Source organism: Vanellus vanellus, assembly GCF_965231255.1.
Source record: "Vanellus vanellus genome assembly, chromosome: 1".
Taxonomy (NCBI): domain Eukaryota; kingdom Metazoa; phylum Chordata; class Aves; order Charadriiformes; family Charadriidae; genus Vanellus; species Vanellus vanellus.
In genome coordinates this window covers 86,619,172-86,636,835 of record NC_138905.1, presented here as the reverse complement: position 1 = coordinate 86,636,835, position 17,664 = coordinate 86,619,172, and the positions used below count along the sequence as shown (strand labels likewise).

Below are 17,664 nucleotides of genomic sequence, written 5' to 3'. Positions count from 1 at the left end.
TAGTACTCGGTGTCATTTTTAACACTGACATTTCTTCTTCTCAAGGATCAGCTGCACTTCTAATAAGCAATTCCTGGAGCCAGACAGTTTAATGCAATGCCTCCCAAATCTCGGCGCTATATCCTGGCAGGAGAAGAAGGCACCATGAGTAAAAGGATAAAGGCACAAGGTTGCAGGTCAAGAATCCTAGGTGCTTACCCTGTATCTACTGCTCATCTTCAGAGCGACCTTGGGCAAATGCACTCCAGTTCTCTGTGCCTCTCTGCTCCCTCATCCTTTACCAGTCTCAGGCTACTAGATTTGCCACTGGGCGGGAGCAGAAACTGGTTTCTCATTGAACCTAAGCAGACAGCTGCTGGCTCCTGAAAACTACAATAAATTATACTCTACTTATACACATATACTATAGAAGTCTACTTACAAACACCTACAGTAGAGGCTGAAGTCATTCAGCGGAGCTGCTAAAACACTCACTCAGAAAGCAACTTCAGGCCATACAGACACTTCCAGTCAACTGTACACAATACAAATGGCTTCTAAAAACACAGCTAATTCCCCTGCCTTAGTCCCAAGGCTGTTCGTTTACCTTTTTAATGGTTTTGTTATCTGAGCTACAAAGAATGCCGTTAAATTAGAGTTCAAAACTTCCCTGCGTATCACCACATGGAGCTGGGTAGCAAGAAAATCAGAACAAGGCTTTTTTTTGCAAGAGCAACAGAATCATCAAACCTGTACTGAACAAGAGAGTAAGGAGAGAGCTCTCACATACCAAGTCAGACTAGCTCAGAAATATCACACTGATAATGTAAAGGAGAACAGAGGGGATATTTGGGCATGGCCTATGTCCAAAATAAGCTAGAACAAAATTTGTGCAGTTATGCTGTGCCTTAGTTGGTAAATGGAAAAGCAGGTCCATTCATTCATTCAGAAGTTCAAAAATTTAGGGTGCATGGCTCCAGAAACTTTTCTGACACCAACTTAAAAAAAAAACATTACATCATACACTCCTTTGTAATTCTCTCTTTGGTTTCTTACCTCTTTAGATTTCAAGTTTAGAAAATCTTCTCCAAGACCATAATGACTAGATTTTTTTTTTTTAATAAAAGCTGAAATTCATAAGAATTTTATCATTTTAAAAGCTGAAGTTGTAAAAAGAGTCGACAACACAGGCTCTCAGGAGGTTTTGCTGCTCCTTAATGACTTTAGACACAGCAGATACCTATTTCCCATCTCCATAACCCACCTAAAGTTCAGGAAAGAAATAAGACGATACTGGGCATTTGAATAATTTCTAGACACAGTATACTTTTTACAGCAGCATTTTAACAAGTTGTTCTCATAGACATTTGGAAAACCTAGTAGACAATTTATTTCCATGACAATCTTTGGAACACGTGAACCATTAGATTGGCCTACCACTGTCCATTCATCCATTTCACCTTAGATTATTTCAATCCTCTTGACCACGCTGTACATTTTCAGAGCACGGGAAGAAAGAATAAAATAGGAGGTGAGGAGCGCAGAAAGGGGAACTCGCACTTGGCTTTTATCACTGGGACAGACACCATGAGTGGCACCAGAGCAGGCAATGTGACTTTAAGAGACCCTGAAACGAATAGTAAGAGTTGCTTCCCTCACCAAGCACCTATCACCAGTAAATCCCCTTTCACTGTCAGATACTCAATAAAAAAAAAAAAAAATGACATGGGCCTTCAAGAGATTGTCCTGCTGGGGAATCAGTGTAGAGGACTAAGCTTTTCACAGGTGGACTCTGACAGAGGAACAGAAGCTCTCTCTTCCAGCTGTTCTTCTTTTGATATTTCCCCAAGCATCCCTAGTCCCTGGAGACTGTCAAGACCCTCTGTATTTAATACACATTGCAATCTCCACAAACACAAGGTATGGGCTAGTTTTAACTTAGGCTGACAGACTGAGAAATGGAGGGGTACAGAAAGAAGCCTAAGGTGTGACAGCGAGTGTATTCACAGTACCACCTGCGCTTGGAACTGCAGGTCTCATAACAGCCAGGAGGCTCCACACCAAGTGAAATCATACTCTAACTGCCCAACTGTATGACTCCCAAAGCCACGGCCACTGGAAACTACAACCTCTGCTATCAAGCCAAACCCCCTAGCAACGCATAGAAGTAGACTAAGTCATCTTCCCAGGGAATGTATGCCCATCATAACCATAAAAAGCACCTACTTTGAATCTAGTTATTTTCATCTCCTGTGCAGACACAGATGAATACCTAGGAGGCGATTTCAGCATGGCACACTCATGTTGGAAAATAAACAAATACATCAGAAACATAACTTCCCCCCTCCCCGCTCCACATCCACACCCTAGCAGTTGTTGCCTGATTGTTTCGTGTTTTACGAGGCTTCACATCTGCACCGAGTGCCTTTGGTGACAAAGGAAACTCTGGGTCCTTTCTGATCCATGCTCTGGAGTAAGTGGAGGAGAAAACACGCCATGTTTGGTTCAGTGTCAACTGCCAAGACTCTTTTCTCCAAACACAAAAGAAAAGTTGCGCCAACTTGAGCAGTTGTCACTTGTATATTCAGGGAAGTCCGCAAAGCGAGAGATAGAATGTGCGAACCTTTTCTCACATTGGTCTAAATCAAGGGAGATGTGGAACACAAGAGCAATGAGATAATAAATGATATAAATCTTGAAGTAACTAGATACTTTTTTCTTTCTTTCCCCCCAATGCATCTTTCTTTTTGTGCCTTGACCAGCAATGTAGTCCTATCCCAAGCTACAGGTAGGTCAGCAGGCACCGAAATGTGCCATCGTGGCTAATCCCAACTTTTCTACACCTTGGGGCCTGATTCTGCTTTTCCTTCTTCACACTAAAACTATTCCTGGTGGGTGATGAGAAAAGTGGAATTGTACAGACTATAAAATCAAGGTGTTTGGCCATCTCCAGCTGAAACCTCAGTAACCACCCAGACACTAACACCAATTGGCCTTTTTCATAATTTATGAAGAAATTCCACAGACTGAAATGACCATGGAAATCCTTATGTGTCTCTCGTTCTGTAAGATGCCGAGGGTTTAAAGGGCCTGCAAAGTTTTCTTAAATAACGTTGCTTAAATAATAAGCTCCACGTGCGATCCCAGGTGATACTCTGTGCTCAGAGGCAATAAACAGTAATATAAGGAGTCCTGGTCGGGTGCTATCTGGTCTGTGGGTCTCTTCTTTGGCTGAACGCTTGAGGCCTCCTGTTTCCTGCACTGTCGATCTGAACTCTGAACTCACTCGTGGCCAAAGTGGCCATTTATTAAACCAAGCAAAGCAAACTGTAGAGAAGCTGGGGGCTAAATTGTATCATAAATGGCTTTATTAGTATGGCAAGTGGAACTGTCAGTGGAATCACCAGAGCATTTTTCAGAAAGATGCTAATGTTGAATGTGTTATTTATAAGAGAGGTTTGAATAATACTTATTAGAAACTACTTTAACAAAATACAAACGTTTCCGTTAACATCTAGCTTTCAGTTTGCTTCTGTTTCCCCATTCAATCAATAGTAACTATTCACATAAAGCTTGGTAACTTTAATGGTTTATTTAATGTGTTACTGGTGTATTTAATGTATTACTGAGTGTTCTAGTATCACTAAATATTTTATTACTTGTAAATTTTTTTTATTTTTTTTTTAAGTTCTGCTTGTAGAAGAGCTTGTAATCACAAAGCTTCCTTCTGATACGGAGGGAATTTGATCCTAAAATCACTAAACAGACATCCCAGTTGACATGCATGCTCAGACAATTCCTTCCCCACCTGAACCCCCTCCCCAGGCACAGTTCTTAGCATCAGAGGAGTCAGAGGATGTTGTCCCATTCTCATAACAGGAAGTTTTGCCAGAGGTCCCAGGCTTGGGTGTTTGTTCTCTTCAGATTCCCTCAGTTTGAACTTCGACTCCCCTCCTTGGCTCTCATGTTTCTCATATTGTACCTTAGAGTTGTTCTTATTGTGATCCCACTCTTATTTTTCTGACAGATTATTAACTACCTTTCTTTGTGGGGTGCAGTCGTGGATTCCCTCCCAGGATCAAAACCACAGGGACTTCACAGCACCTCCACCTCCTCACTATCTCTACTTCTTCCTTATGCTTCCCTCTGTCCAAATACTGTTTCTTATTCACCCTTGGTCCCTGGTCTTCTTTCTGCCATGGCCCATCTCTTAATGAGTCACTCACAAAGACAGGCTTTTGGGTCAGAGGAAAGCAACACCATGGGAAAAAAAAGCACAAAAATCTTTCAGCTCCAGCAGCTTTGGTTTAATTGTTCTGATGCTGGTAATTTCAACACCAACTCTCTTTCCTTTCGCACATGGTATCTCATTGAGATTCAGAGATCCTGCCGGGCGAGACAGCTGCCAAGAGCCCTTCAACGAGGTCTCATTGACAGGGAGCACATCTTTAACAGACTCTGTAGTCTGACACATCTGCTTCGTAATATCAATCCCTCAGTCATTACTGTTGGTAACAGCTCCCTCTTAAGCGTTTGTGGCAGCTGCTCAACACAAAATCATACTTTCCTGAGGATCCGAAAAATTGCAGCCAGCTGTCTCCAGTTGTTCAGATTTCTTAGAGCTGCTCTGTCCAAAAGACTCCCCCCTGACTCCACGGCCACCCCTTTTCCCTGCTGGAATCGGCGTGGAGCACAGCAGACTAACCAGAGGCGTCCCTGTTCACTCACCCCTCCCAGCACCGCCGCGCGCAGCCTGACTGGTTCCACTCCTGCTTCTGAGCGAGCCACTTCATTTCACCAGGGACATCCCTTCATCCTCGGGCTCATTTCATGGAACTGCAAGCTGCGGGGGCAGGGACTGCTTCCCCTTACAGGTATCCCTCCATGTCGTTGTAATGCAAATGAAAACAGACAATTCCAGTATTCGCTACCTTGATAACATGAGCCAAATACTGCCACTATCGAGGACCTGGACCACAACGTTTTCATATCTGATCAGCAGTCAAACAGAGAATTTCAAAGAAAGAAGGAGTTCAGCCAGAAGAGATGTCCTGCTGCTCAAACTATAACTTTAGAGTAGTTTATAACAATAATAAAGCCTGGAAACAGCAACAACCAGTCAGTTACTTCCACCCAGGACACGCTAACAAATGAGCTAATACAATGCAGTCATACAAGGAGATTTGGGTTTAGGAAAGTAACAGTTTGGAATACTATGAAATCTATTGCACGAGGTAAAATGGAAGATGGCATTCAAACTTACCAGAGGAAGGAGGCTGGGAAATTCTACAGGAGACTACAATAATAGCTCAGTTCCTCTGAAAGAAAAGAATGAGTGCAATCAGTAGATGAGTAGCTCCATGGGGGTGCAACTCAAAGACTGCAGGGAAAAAAAAAAAAAAGTACAGGAAAAGGTGGGAAAGCGGCTAGCTATTCAACAATAACTAAGGTTTGTCAAAGCTTGCAGGCGGAAGAGGGCAGAAATCATGAATACGTTTACAGGGTCTCTACAGAGAAAAATAAAGGCGAAACTGTTGCAAGACCAACTACTAGCACCGAACCATATCCAGGATGATAACAGCACTTGTGCAGCACTGGCCAGAAACCAGTTGCTCAGGCTCCTCAGGAGCTGCACTCCAGTCATGAAATCGGCCTGGAGCCAGAGCCACTCGGTGTCAGCAGAAGATCCAGTGGCAGTGGAGACGGGTGGGCGCAGCTCACTGGACCTTTTGAGGGGGGCTCCACTCAAGCACTCCATAACAACTCGAGCAAGCGGTGAGCCTGGCTACAATCTCGCCTTTCTCCCCGGGCCTCCTGCAATCCCTGAGCAATGCTGGCTGTTCCCTGTGAATATCCCTGTCCACCCAGGGCACCAGAGTAACGCTGCCTAATCCTGTGGATAAAACCAGTTAAGGTAAGTGTTACTTGCTGTTGGTGAAGAAAAAGCTCCTAACAGGCAGCAGCACCAGGCAAGGAAGAAAAGAGAACTGAGATTTCCCTCTATGTTTTGGGCAAAGTAATACCATCATTACATCTACAGGCTGCATCGTGAGATTTTTGTCTGTCTCACCCCTTAATAAGGCTGGTTTGCAAAGGAACAAGCACTACTAGCCTCAGATCACATCCAAGGTAAGCTTGGGCTCCAGCTGAATGCTTATCACACTGCCTAGCACAAAATCAAGCTTGGTTTGCTCGCTGCACTGAAACCGCCTGCAGCAACTGCTGTTCAAAAGGCACCTGACTTCCTGAGCAAAGCAAAACAACGCTCTTAAATTATTGCAGAGGCTGAGCTCTGGCTGAAACAGAGAGAGGATGTAGTGTCCAGCACGGTGATATAAATCAAAACAAGGAGAGAGGAGAACTTGTATCAGTGCAGCCCTGGATAATTCAGTCAAACAGGATGTGATGAGATAAGGCTGTGTGTGGCCTTGCACACCATCCAATCAGTCACATTTGTGATAAAGGAAACAGAAGACAGAGCCTTGCTGCCCCAAAGAGGGGAGGGGAAAAAAAAATACACAACCTAACAACAACAAAACTCAAAGGCTGGCTTCTGCTCCCACTAGTCCAGGGGTGGTCAACTTGCGGATTGATCCTGAGCCACAGGCAACTCACGCACAGCTCCCATGTACAGGGCGCATCGCAAGGCCACCAGCCTTGGCCTGACAAAATGACTGCGGCGTGATTTACATGTCAACTGGGACAGAAAAATGAGCCAGCAAGGGCAGCAGAGATTGACACTGCCAGGTTGCCCTGGGATTGAGCCACGCACTGGGCTGGCCCCAGCCCTCAAAGCAACAGTGCAATTCCTGGGGAGTCACTGTTATTTCCCATGCAGGAACTGTTCCCAGAGCTCCCATTCTCCCTGACTTTCCAAGACATGTGGCATGTGTTTCGCAGCTTCCCAAACAGATGAAGGTTGTGGCAGGGTGAAAATGGTTAGCCACGCTCGTGCTAGCAGCAGCGGTCGCCAGGAGTCATTCCCAAAGAGCACAGAGCTCTTGGTTAGAAAGCAATGAGCCAGGAGGAAGTCCAATAATCGTGTCCCTTTTCTGTCGCAGAATCACCAGTAGTGTTAACTGAGCACGTTTAAATCACAACTGTCCCTTCAAGTATAGACAAGTGCAGACGTGGACTGATAAAAACTATTTGAGTCTTACCAAACCAAGCTAGAGACAGAAATAAATCATGCTTAACATTTTCCCAAAGAGTATTATTCACTTAATTATTAAAGTATAAGGAACCCTTAATGGCAACCTAAAAAAAGCCTGGCTCCTAAACCCACTGAAAGTTAGTTGTCCTGAAAATTTCACGATCAGACTCAAAAGCACCCGATTTGCCTATGGAAAAAAAACATACCACAAAGACCTAAGTGAACCACCCAATGACAAAATCAGACTGGGGGGGGGGCAAAATCCAGACTCTTCTGAGTTTTTTCCTGACAAGTAACACGAAATTGAGAGACTCGTGATGTCCATTTTATGATATCTAAATCGAATTCTTATTTCCTAATCCTGCCTCCCGTTCATGACATCTCTCAACCTCTTGTCTAGGACTCAAGGGTAGACGTCTCAAAAAAACCTCACAACTGTGACATACTCAGCTTCCACGACGCTAGTGGCAGAATTTCACATGAACTCAGACAGGAGACAGACGTTTGCAAATCTTATCCAAAGCAGTGAAAACGTTTAGCTCCAAAACTGTAGCCGCTCTCCAAGAAAAGAAGTGGCTGAACCTGGGCTAAGGGGCTTACAACAGAACAGGCAGAAGCACTGACCACACAACCCATGAACACAGTCGAATTTCTTCTGCATCTGCAGTGCTTGCAGGCGGTCTGTGCTGCAGGCACGACCTGTCCGGCCAGGGCTAAGCCCTTTACTAAAGCCTCCCAACAAAAGCAAACCACAAACAGGCAGAACAAGTATATAAAATGGGACCTCAATTCAGTCAACCAATTGAGTGTATACCTTGATTTTAGTAGTAGTTAGACGGGAGCTTAAAGGTATTTGATACTTTTGATAAACCAATGCCTAAGTAAAGTAAAGAACAGCCACGAAACATCTGCGTCATATTTTTGAACCCTACTCACGGCTACCAACGAAGCCGCACTCTCTTGGGGTATTCGGAAGCCACCTCAGCTCAGTTTTGGAGTACATGCAGCAGCTGAACGAACATTCAGTGCTTACAAGCTAAGATGATCACTTCTTGAGGGCTGACACTGAGGAAAGTCCACCCCATTTGGTTTTCTGTAAGAGAGTCTGCAATTTCCTGGCAGACAGACAGACACCAGCCATTTTAGCCGGATTCCAGTTCTCCTACCACTTTGACACAAGAGACGGTAGAGCCATCTTCAACTTGAACTAGTGTAATTTTGAGCTCAGAACTCCTCCCTCTCAATTGTGGCATAAACACACTGTCATTTCCAAACTGCTGAACATATAGGGATTTCACAGAAAGCCAGTGAAAATCATGAGAACCTGTAAGTACAACCCCAACCCTCAAATGAGAATCTCTAAGGGAAAAAAAAAAAAAAAAAAAAAAAAAAATGCCAAAAGCTGGAAAACACAAGTTAAGCTTGCCCCCAGATATTACAGGAAAGCACGAACCTTCTGATTTATCTCTTTGCCCTTCCAGACCCTTCTCACCAGGAAGGTCAACAGGTTATATACCTTCTGCTGGATTAATCTACAGGAGAACAAGGGCAGCTAGCCAAGCAAAACTAGGTTCTTAAAGGGACACGGCCAACCACAAACTTGACTCATTTTTAAAACATGTTCTTAGAAATAAAACCTGTGGCCATAAACAGTGGAAACAGACGCTGCTTCTGTATTTTGCAGTTTGCTTACTAGGTGGATAGAAACAGAGATTTACGTTGTTTCTCCTGTTTTCTTCTCTTCGCACTGATCCTTCACAATTAAAAAAAAAAAAAAAAACAAACACAAACCACAAAAAAGGGGCAGGGAAATAAATAGGATTTTATTTATTTATTTTTAGAAATATAACTCAAAGAGCAGTAAATGTACTTGGAGAAAATCTTATGCAAACCTCTCTCTTACACCTTTTTTTTTTTTTTTTTCCCCTAAGCTGACAAGATTTTCAAACCAAGAGAGCCTTTCTAAATCCTGCTAGTCTGGTATCAGTGGGCTTTCTTTCAAGGACCTGCTGCGGAGAAGTACAACCAGGTAAGATGAACTCAAAACACATCAGCAAATCCTCCCTTTCCATTTCAGTATCCACATGCTCAGTGCTCTCTTGACTTTTCCTCCTTCAGTTAAAGCAGTCCTGGTAACAAGAGATTAGATTTTGTCTGGACATCTGTCATTAATGGTTACCGTGCTATTTGAAGGGATGCACTTTGAGGACTATGCTGGTTTATTTTCTCTTTGGCAATAGCAAAGCAGATGCTTCAAAGGCTTGTTTCCAGGCTCTGGAAGCCACTGGCACTCACATCTTAGAAGTCGAGCAAAGCAAAACACCTACCCTTTGGCAATCATATTCTAACAAAGGTAAGAACAAGGTAATTATAAACCTACAACGGAACAGAAAAACAGAGCCAGTGACTCAGCCAGTGGCACCGGGAACTGGAAAACCTGCCCCTCCCTAGCAGGAAAACGTCTAATTCATATGGTGTTAAAAACAAAGGGGAGTGACTGCATCATCTCCAGAAAAAGGAGGACCCAAGGGGCAGGAAAAACAACTAACAAAAACCCACCCCGAAAAAAAAAAAAAACACAACACACAAACAAGAAAACCCCAAGAACCCAAAACACCACCTCCAAACCCCAAAGAACTCTTTGTAATAATAATCTAGCCTCAGAACTTGTAGTGAGCTCCATGCATGCAAACGCCTGACTTTTTACAAGGCTCTACAAAGGAACATGTTGGGCATTTATTTAGCACGGTGGTGGGCATAATGAAGAAGTTGGAGAGAGAGAGAGAGAGAGAGAGAAGAGCATACGCTACTGTAAATCTTGATAAACTTGATTGCTCTTCAAAGGAGGATGGAATTGCCACGAAGTCAGGGAATGAAAAGAATACAGTGCGTAACGTAACAGGTTTAGATTTAGAATAGCATTTGCTGCTCTCCGAGGAAATCGCAGCTGAAAAATTACTTCAAATTGGCTTTGGAGAGTACTGCTCGCATTATTAGAAAATTAACTAACGGCTTCAAAACTAAGTGTAATGATCTATACCAACGGAACCGACAGGTACAGGGGGCATCTGCTGGGTTGCCGTAGGGATTTTTGCCACTCCAGATTTCTTTGACATCTTAATTAGATATCTAAGACTGAATAAAGGGAATGTTAACAAAACTTGCAGGTGATACAGAATGAAGTTTACAAACACCAGTGGATAGCAACAACTCAAAAGGATTCAGACAGCTCAAAAACAAACAAGAGCAGCAGGGGGGACAAATAAGACTATGTGGAAAAAGTAATGCAAAGAAACTGCAGAAACGACAATGGGGGAAAAAAAAAAAAAAAAAAAAAGGTAAATCAAGGAAAAAGCCCTGCCAAAAGCAGGAGATGAAGACATGCAAGAGTGAGAATGCTGAACAAAATGAGTGAATTGTCTGCAAAGCAAATGCTTCTACAAAAAGTAAGATTTGTCTGCTTGTGCTCAGATATCACTTCAGGCAACAGAGAGAGAGATGAATCACCTCCAACACGTGGAATATCAGATCTCACTCTGCAAAAGGAACACGGATAAATTGAAGAAAGTGAAGAGTATAAAAAACAATTATTAGACACTAAAAAAAAAGACGTTGAAAAATATTTAAAGTTTTGTCTCATTAGCAGCTTGTAAGTACTTAGAAGGTGCAGATGCAGAGAGAATAGGCAGTCATTTCACAGAAATACATACCAAGGCAAAAACTGTTGCAGTAGAGTAAGAAAACTTTTCTGACATTAAAGTACATTGGGCAATGAAAAAGTTGCCCAAGAAAATTAGTGGAAGATCCATTGCATAGCACGCAACAACAAAACAATACAACAAAAGGACAAATCTGAGCTATCGGGAAAGTATAATAGATCTTTTAAAAAAAGATAACAATGAATTTTTGCTTTGTTGAGATACAGTTGTGGCCAGATAAGACAGAAAATCATTTCACTATCACAGGAGCAACTGTAGACGTGGTCCAAGGAACAGCTTAAGGTGGGAAAAGATGGCAATGTTGCTAAGAAAATATCCTCATTCTTCCCCCACTGCCCACGTCCTAGTAACCCCCCCCCCCATTCTGCAGGAACACCAGTGTTTATGTGACCATATGATGAACTGGACTGGAGAACAGATGTGGCTGAAAACTAACTTGCTAAAAGAGGGTGTTACTTTTCATCTGGATCAGCCCCCTGGCCTGGGTCAGTGAACAGCAGTGACCATGCCCGTGACAAAGGAAAGAGGTGTGACAAGTACAGAAATGGACAGCTTATGGCTGCGTGGACAGGTTCTGTCTACAGCAGTGCCAGCCTAAAGTCTGTGGACCCACTGCTTGAGTTCCGTTGTGATGGAACCAAGAGCTGAAAGATACAATCAGAAAAACACATATAATACTAAGGAAGGAAAGCTGTGAATGAATATAATATCGCTCCAAAGAACGATGCAAGCAGCATCTATTGGAAACTGTACTTTTCAGTAACCTTCTCAAAACTCTACTTACTGTATTCGAGTTCTGTGAAACAATTATCTGAGCAAGAAAACCCAACAGCAACTGTGATTTTCTTTTGAACCACAAGCAAGATTGAGCACCATGGAGCCCTTTTTCTATTAAGAGCTTGGCAGTACTATTTTCATACTGTTTTCCCACAGATGTTCTGTAATACACTAACATTAAAGTATTTTAGCCTATTACTGTGATGTTTTAAAGCCATCGGTAAAATTAATTGAAAAATCCAAAAGATGTAGCAGGAACCAAGAGAGTGTAGCAATTCCTAACAACCATTCTCATGCACACTAATTGCTCCCAAGATCCCCTCAAGAGGATGCGAACAATGAGCCGATACTCCAGTTTAGAGATGATAAACTTTGTCGCATGCTTGAGTTTGAGGGACCCATCCAGACCGGGATTTAGGAAAAACCCACAAGGTGACTGCACCCACTGTCTGACTGCCCTTCTCTCTGCCAACCCAAGTTCCAAAGAGAAGCAGAGTCCCTCAGCATCCAACAGCCCTAATAAAGAAGCCCCTCTGTATTGATCTACGATTCTACGATTCTATTCATTACAACACGATCCAGCGTCTTTCTCTGACCAAAAGGCTTTAACTCCACAGGTGATGGCACAGCAGCTTCAACCCGGCCCTACCACTTGTTATGTACTTAGTCTGCTTTCCCCCTTGTTCTGTTCCTCTCGCTCCTCCCCGTTACTCTATGCCCCGTCCTACTGCCCGCTGCCTTCTGTACGAGAAGAAACAATAAGACCTCTTACATCTACACAGACAGATGGACAGACAGGTGAACGAATGCTCCACTCACTTCGCACGCAGACAGAGCAATCAAGTCTAAGGGAAGCCGATCTGTTCCAAGCAATAGGAAACAAGACAAAAAAAAACAAAAAAAAAATCCTTCCCTCCCACCCAGCCCCCTGCATTTGAAAAGTATTTTACGTTGTTTATTTGTAGAGGATTCGCAGAAGTCAACTCTTGAGGTTAGAAAGTAACATGAATGTAACTTCAAGTTAAACAAAAGCAAAAAAAAAACTTGGTAGGCTAATTGTGGTTGTTTCTTGGTTTGGTTAGTTTGGTTTTTTTTACTTATATATGACCATTCACTGTACAGTACTTTACAGAAGTCCTTAAAATACGTTGGGTTATGCTCTTTCCCCGTTCTACAAAAAAAGCCCCCTCTTTAGCAACCCACGCAAGGAATGGTTTGAACGAAATTATCTACATAAAATAAAAGATTACTCGGGAAAGCTTTTTGGGCTCTTTTTGGTTGATTTTTGTTTGTATGTTTTGGGTTGGGTTTTTTTTTGGTTTTTTTTTTGTTTGTTTGTTTGTTTGTTTTGTTTTGGTTTTTTTGTTTGTTTTTTTAATTTAAACCCTTTCCGGGGGCACGCCAACAAAACTCAATTCTAACTTTAGAATAACTGAATTGGGGAAACAGTATTCCCTCATCTTTTGGTAAATGCCCTGTAACAACCCACGTGCCTTCTCACGGATGGATTTGCTTATGATTTTTTTTGTTTGTTTGTTTTATTTTTCCCCAGAACGTCTTCTACAATTAACATTAAAAAACTACTATAGAAAGCACTGACCCTCCTCCCCACCTTCCCTTAAGAACATCTCTACAAACGGTACAGAATCCTATGTTTTCCCCATCAAAAGCGCTCGCAGTTTTCTGCCGACGCGACGAGGGACCGAGTTCCCCAAGTCCCAGCGCCGGTAGCCCCTTCCCGACGGGGGAAGCCGCCGGGAGCCTCCATTGGGGATATTCCCATCGCTTCCCTTTGTACGCCTGTGCCTCCCCTGTCGCACACGAGCGGCTCCAAACCCTCCCCTCGTACCCCCTCCGCCGCGGCCACCGGCGCCCCTTCGCCCCGCGCGAAAACCCCGCGGCGAAACAGCGCGTCCTGACCTGAGCGTGGCAGGAGCGGCTGCGGTTCCGCGGGGGCAGCGGCCACCGGCTCCAAATCCTCCTTCTGCTCCAGGACGTGCTGCCAAAAGCGCAGACGGGGGCCGATTACTGCGCGCCTGCCCCTCGCTCCCGCCCGATATCCCCACCCCCGGGCCCGCAGGGGTGGGAGCGGGGGCTCGGACGGGGACAGCGGGCGGGGCGGCTTCTCCCTCAGCATCGCCAGCGCCGGAGAGGGATAAAAAAATAAAATAAAATAAAATAAAATAAAAGTTGCCGGGGAGCCGCGGCTGCCCTCGGGGCGGCTCCCGGGTGGGCCCTCGGGGGGGTGGGGGGGGGGGGGGAGGTGTCCCCCTTCCCCCGGTCCCACAGCGGCGGGGACGGCGCGAACAACGCCGGGCCGGGGAGCGGAGCGGGGCCGGGGACAGGGTGGGCAGCCCGGGGGCCGGCGGGAGCGGAGACACAAAGCGCACACTCACTCACCTGAGGAGCGCGGAGCGGGACGGCGAGCCCGGGAGGAGGAGGAGGAAGAGGAGGAGGAGGAGGAGGAGGCGGAGGCGGCGGCAGCCGCGGCCGGGCAGGAGTTGGGGAGGAAAAGGGAAGGGTTTTTATTTCCCCTTGGAGTTTGAAAGGAGGAAGTGAGGAATGCGAGGAATGAGAGTTTGGTATGAAACGAACGCGGCCGAGGGAGGGGACTGCCGGCGCACGCAGGGGCTGGGACGGGGATGGGGAGGGGACTGGCGGGGAGGGGGGGGGAAGGCGAGAGAAGGGCCGAGGCGGAGTTGGGAACAAAACTCGTCGGGGCCGGGCGCTCCCCGGCCGGGGGCTGTGTGTGACCGGGGCGGAGGGAAGGCGGGCAATGGCCGGAAGAGGGGGCCTGAGGGGGCGGGGGAAGGCCGCCCCGCACGGGGGGGAGCGGAGGAAGGAAACTCCACGGGGGTGCGGGGGAAGGGGGCGGCGGTGTCCCGGTCGCCGCCTGCAGGAATCGGCGCGGCGGTGCGCGGCAGAAGTTGGGAGTCCGCGGCCGGGACGGGACGGCCTCAGCCGGCGGGAAGAGGGGGGAGAGCCCTGGAAGCGGCGCCGCTTGCCCGGTGCTTTCCCGGGGGCGGGACTGCGGCGCCGCGGGGATTCGGTGGCGGCCTCGGATTCGGCTCCGCTGCCCCGAAACCCGCTGCCCCGCCCGGCACCGAGACACGGCTCCTCTGGGTAACCCCTCCGAGCCGGGCCGGCCCCCGGACAACACCTCTTCGAAGCCCCTCGGGGATGTGCGGTGTGATTTCCACCCAGCGCAGCTGAGCCACCCCAAAACAAACCAACCCCAACACCGCAGAGCTGGTTATAACAGTTTAATAGTCCCGAGAGCATCCCAGAAAGTGAACTACTCACCTAACGGCACGGGGATGTCCTCTGTGGCTTTCCTCAATCGCTCTGCAGGTAATCAACCTTAAAACTGGCTGCCTTTTTCTGTGGAGGCTCCACACATCCCTCCTCCCCCTCTGCTTTCTCTTCCCCATCCTCATCTGCAAAGCGTGTTCCATGGCCCATGACTATGTTGACAGCACACTGTGGCTCCCAGCACACTGGCACAAAACTGGCACGGCCACCAAAGTGGGCAGTTCCAGACTGGTGGCAATCCTTTATTCTCCCGCACCGGTCAGACTTGCCTTGTGGCAGGTTAGTTCGAACGAGTTCTGATCACTGATCTGGTTCACTATGAAGCTGCTCTTTCCCTGTCCGTTCATACAGCTTCAGCTCTCAGCTAACCTTCTCTGTACCACATTTGTTCCCAAAACACCAATCCTCTTACCTGGCCTACTGCGCCCACAGCAATCGAGAAGATGGCCACCAGGTTGTTTTCCTGGATGTCTGTTTTATCACGTCTCCCCACACTTTGCAGTCACCATCCCTCTCTTCATCATAGCAACAAATAGACAGCGTATCTTCTCTGTTAAGTGCCAAAGGTCTTTCGTGATCTTTTCCTACTATCTCTTTTTCAATAGTCACCTCTGGTCAGTCTTCCACTGTGTTCCTCCTGTTTAATTTTCATTTGCATTCTTTCTCCTTTGCTCTTGTTACATTTGGAAATTAATCATCATGAACACCCGAGAAAGCATCACCATAGTCAAAAACAAGCCCAGGGAATTCAGCCATTTCTATTTGGAGCACTGTAACTGTGAGCGCTTTTCCCTGCCTGTGTACCTTTCAATAATTTAAATTAATGTTATAATCTTAATAATTCAATTATTTCATTGAAATGAAAATAATTTCATTTGATTATTTACTTCAAAATTCTTTTTGCATATCATGAGACCTAGAGAAAACTTTACTCTTAGGCTGTTGTGCTAAAATGCAGAGTATCATACTAATCAGCATTGCAACGCGTTTTCCCTGCTTGTCTGCCTCTGTGTTCTCTTGTCTTCAACTTATTTAGAAAATTTTGAGGGAGAATTGATCGTTTTCTGCCACATAGCACAAGGGGCCCAGACCCAAGTAATACCAGTAAATAAGTAATAATGCTGACTTGAAAAAAGAAGCATAATGGTACAAAGCCTATTACACTTTTAAGTGCATGCATACTACAGAGTTTTAACCACTTTACCTACAGAAACCACCTAAAGTATCAAAAATTATCTTTCCCAAGGTGTGTATATACTAGAAAAAAAATGACCAGCACAGGAATGCCAACAAGCTGCACTAGAAAATGCTGATACAAGACTGAGAGCAGCACTAAGGTTGGCAAGCCACATCCCCAAAACAACAGCAGTAGTAAACCAGCAAGTTTAGTAATTGAACAACATTCTATTAGCAGCTCTGGGCTGTGCAGCTACATCAGCAAAAGAAACTTTTTCCTGTCTCCAGCAGGTGACTTTGTCACAGATGCCTGGTGTGTGCATAACTGCCTGTGGTGGAGTTATGACACAGTTGGCTTTGTTTAAAACTCCTATATTGAAGAAATGGATTAAGAAAAATCTCAGCTTTTGGTAAGAAACCAAAGCTAAAAAAGTTCATAAGTCTTTCAGTTGCAGAGAAAAGGCTGAAACCAGGACCCAAATGTGTCCTAAGGCTTCAGAAATCCGATGGCAAAACCCATCACCTTCAAAAACTTAGTCTTGGGATTTGGAAGGCCAACTCCACTTCTTCACTTCCTTTTTTTTTTTTTTTAATTATTTTTTTAGTTTGACAGTGCTGAAAATAACTGATATTGATAATCCTTTTTAATACACTTACAATTACTTGTCTTTGTAAGGCAATGCAGCAATCATTTTATGTTATAAATACTTAAGAAAAATGTTTTCCGATACAACTGTAGGAATTGAGAGTACATACAATATAAATAAGATGAACTTACAAAATTCAGTGAAATTATTTGGGGAGGTTTGCTATACAAAGCCCTGTAATGATCTCATTCAGCCACTGCTTCTACTAAGCCATATTTAAAAACATGTCGTTTAATGAAAAACAAATATATGTTAAAGGTATCTCACTTCTTGTCACATATGCTCACCATGAATTCTAGGCCAGGTCTCATGATTATGTGACTAACCTATTGTTTTGCTCCCATTTCCCTGCAGAATCAACACAGCTCAAAGAGAAGGAATTGAAACCTATTCCTTCCTGTGAATCATCACACAAATTGTTTGCAGGACTCCAGTGAATTACAGTTGGAAACCCACTCAAGAGGGGGTTTGTTGGTGTTTTGTTGGGTTTTTTTTATTATTTTTTACTGGTGGTCATGTGAAAGTAAACTATTCTGCTTAGAACAGAAGGCCCAGGGAGTTGGGCAAGCTGATCAGACTTAATTCCCCAACCCTCTCTGTACTCTGTCTGAATGATTTTGATATGCAGCTTTTAAAATAAAGTCATTTTTCACAGTAAAATAGTATTACTTGCCCTTTAATAAATAAAGTGCTCAATTCAATTAAGCATTAAAAAAAAATCAATCCTTTGTTTTCTTCATAATTTTAAGCTGTTTTGTTACAGACAGTGCAATGTTCACTTTGCTTGGAAATGTTAATCAAAGTAAATGATCACCAATTCCATCCTCTAGAATACATTCACCCATTTATGTATTCTTTAAATTAAGTGTTAAATTACCAGAGTAGTTTACAGTTATAATAG

The 17,664-nt window shown here is 44.7% G+C and overlaps 1 protein-coding gene across 1 annotated transcript in view; it reads right to left on the bottom strand.

The window, feature by feature from the left end:
- TEAD4 (TEA domain transcription factor 4) overlaps window positions 1–13,603 on the bottom strand; it is a 61,609-nt gene extending 48,006 nt beyond the window's left edge. The window contains exon 1 of the mRNA XM_082498178.1: window positions 13,549–13,603. The gene's annotated coding sequence lies outside the window, so the exon portion shown is untranslated. The remainder of the gene's footprint in view (window positions 1–13,548) is intronic.
- Window positions 13,604–17,664: the final 4,061 nt, after the last annotated feature.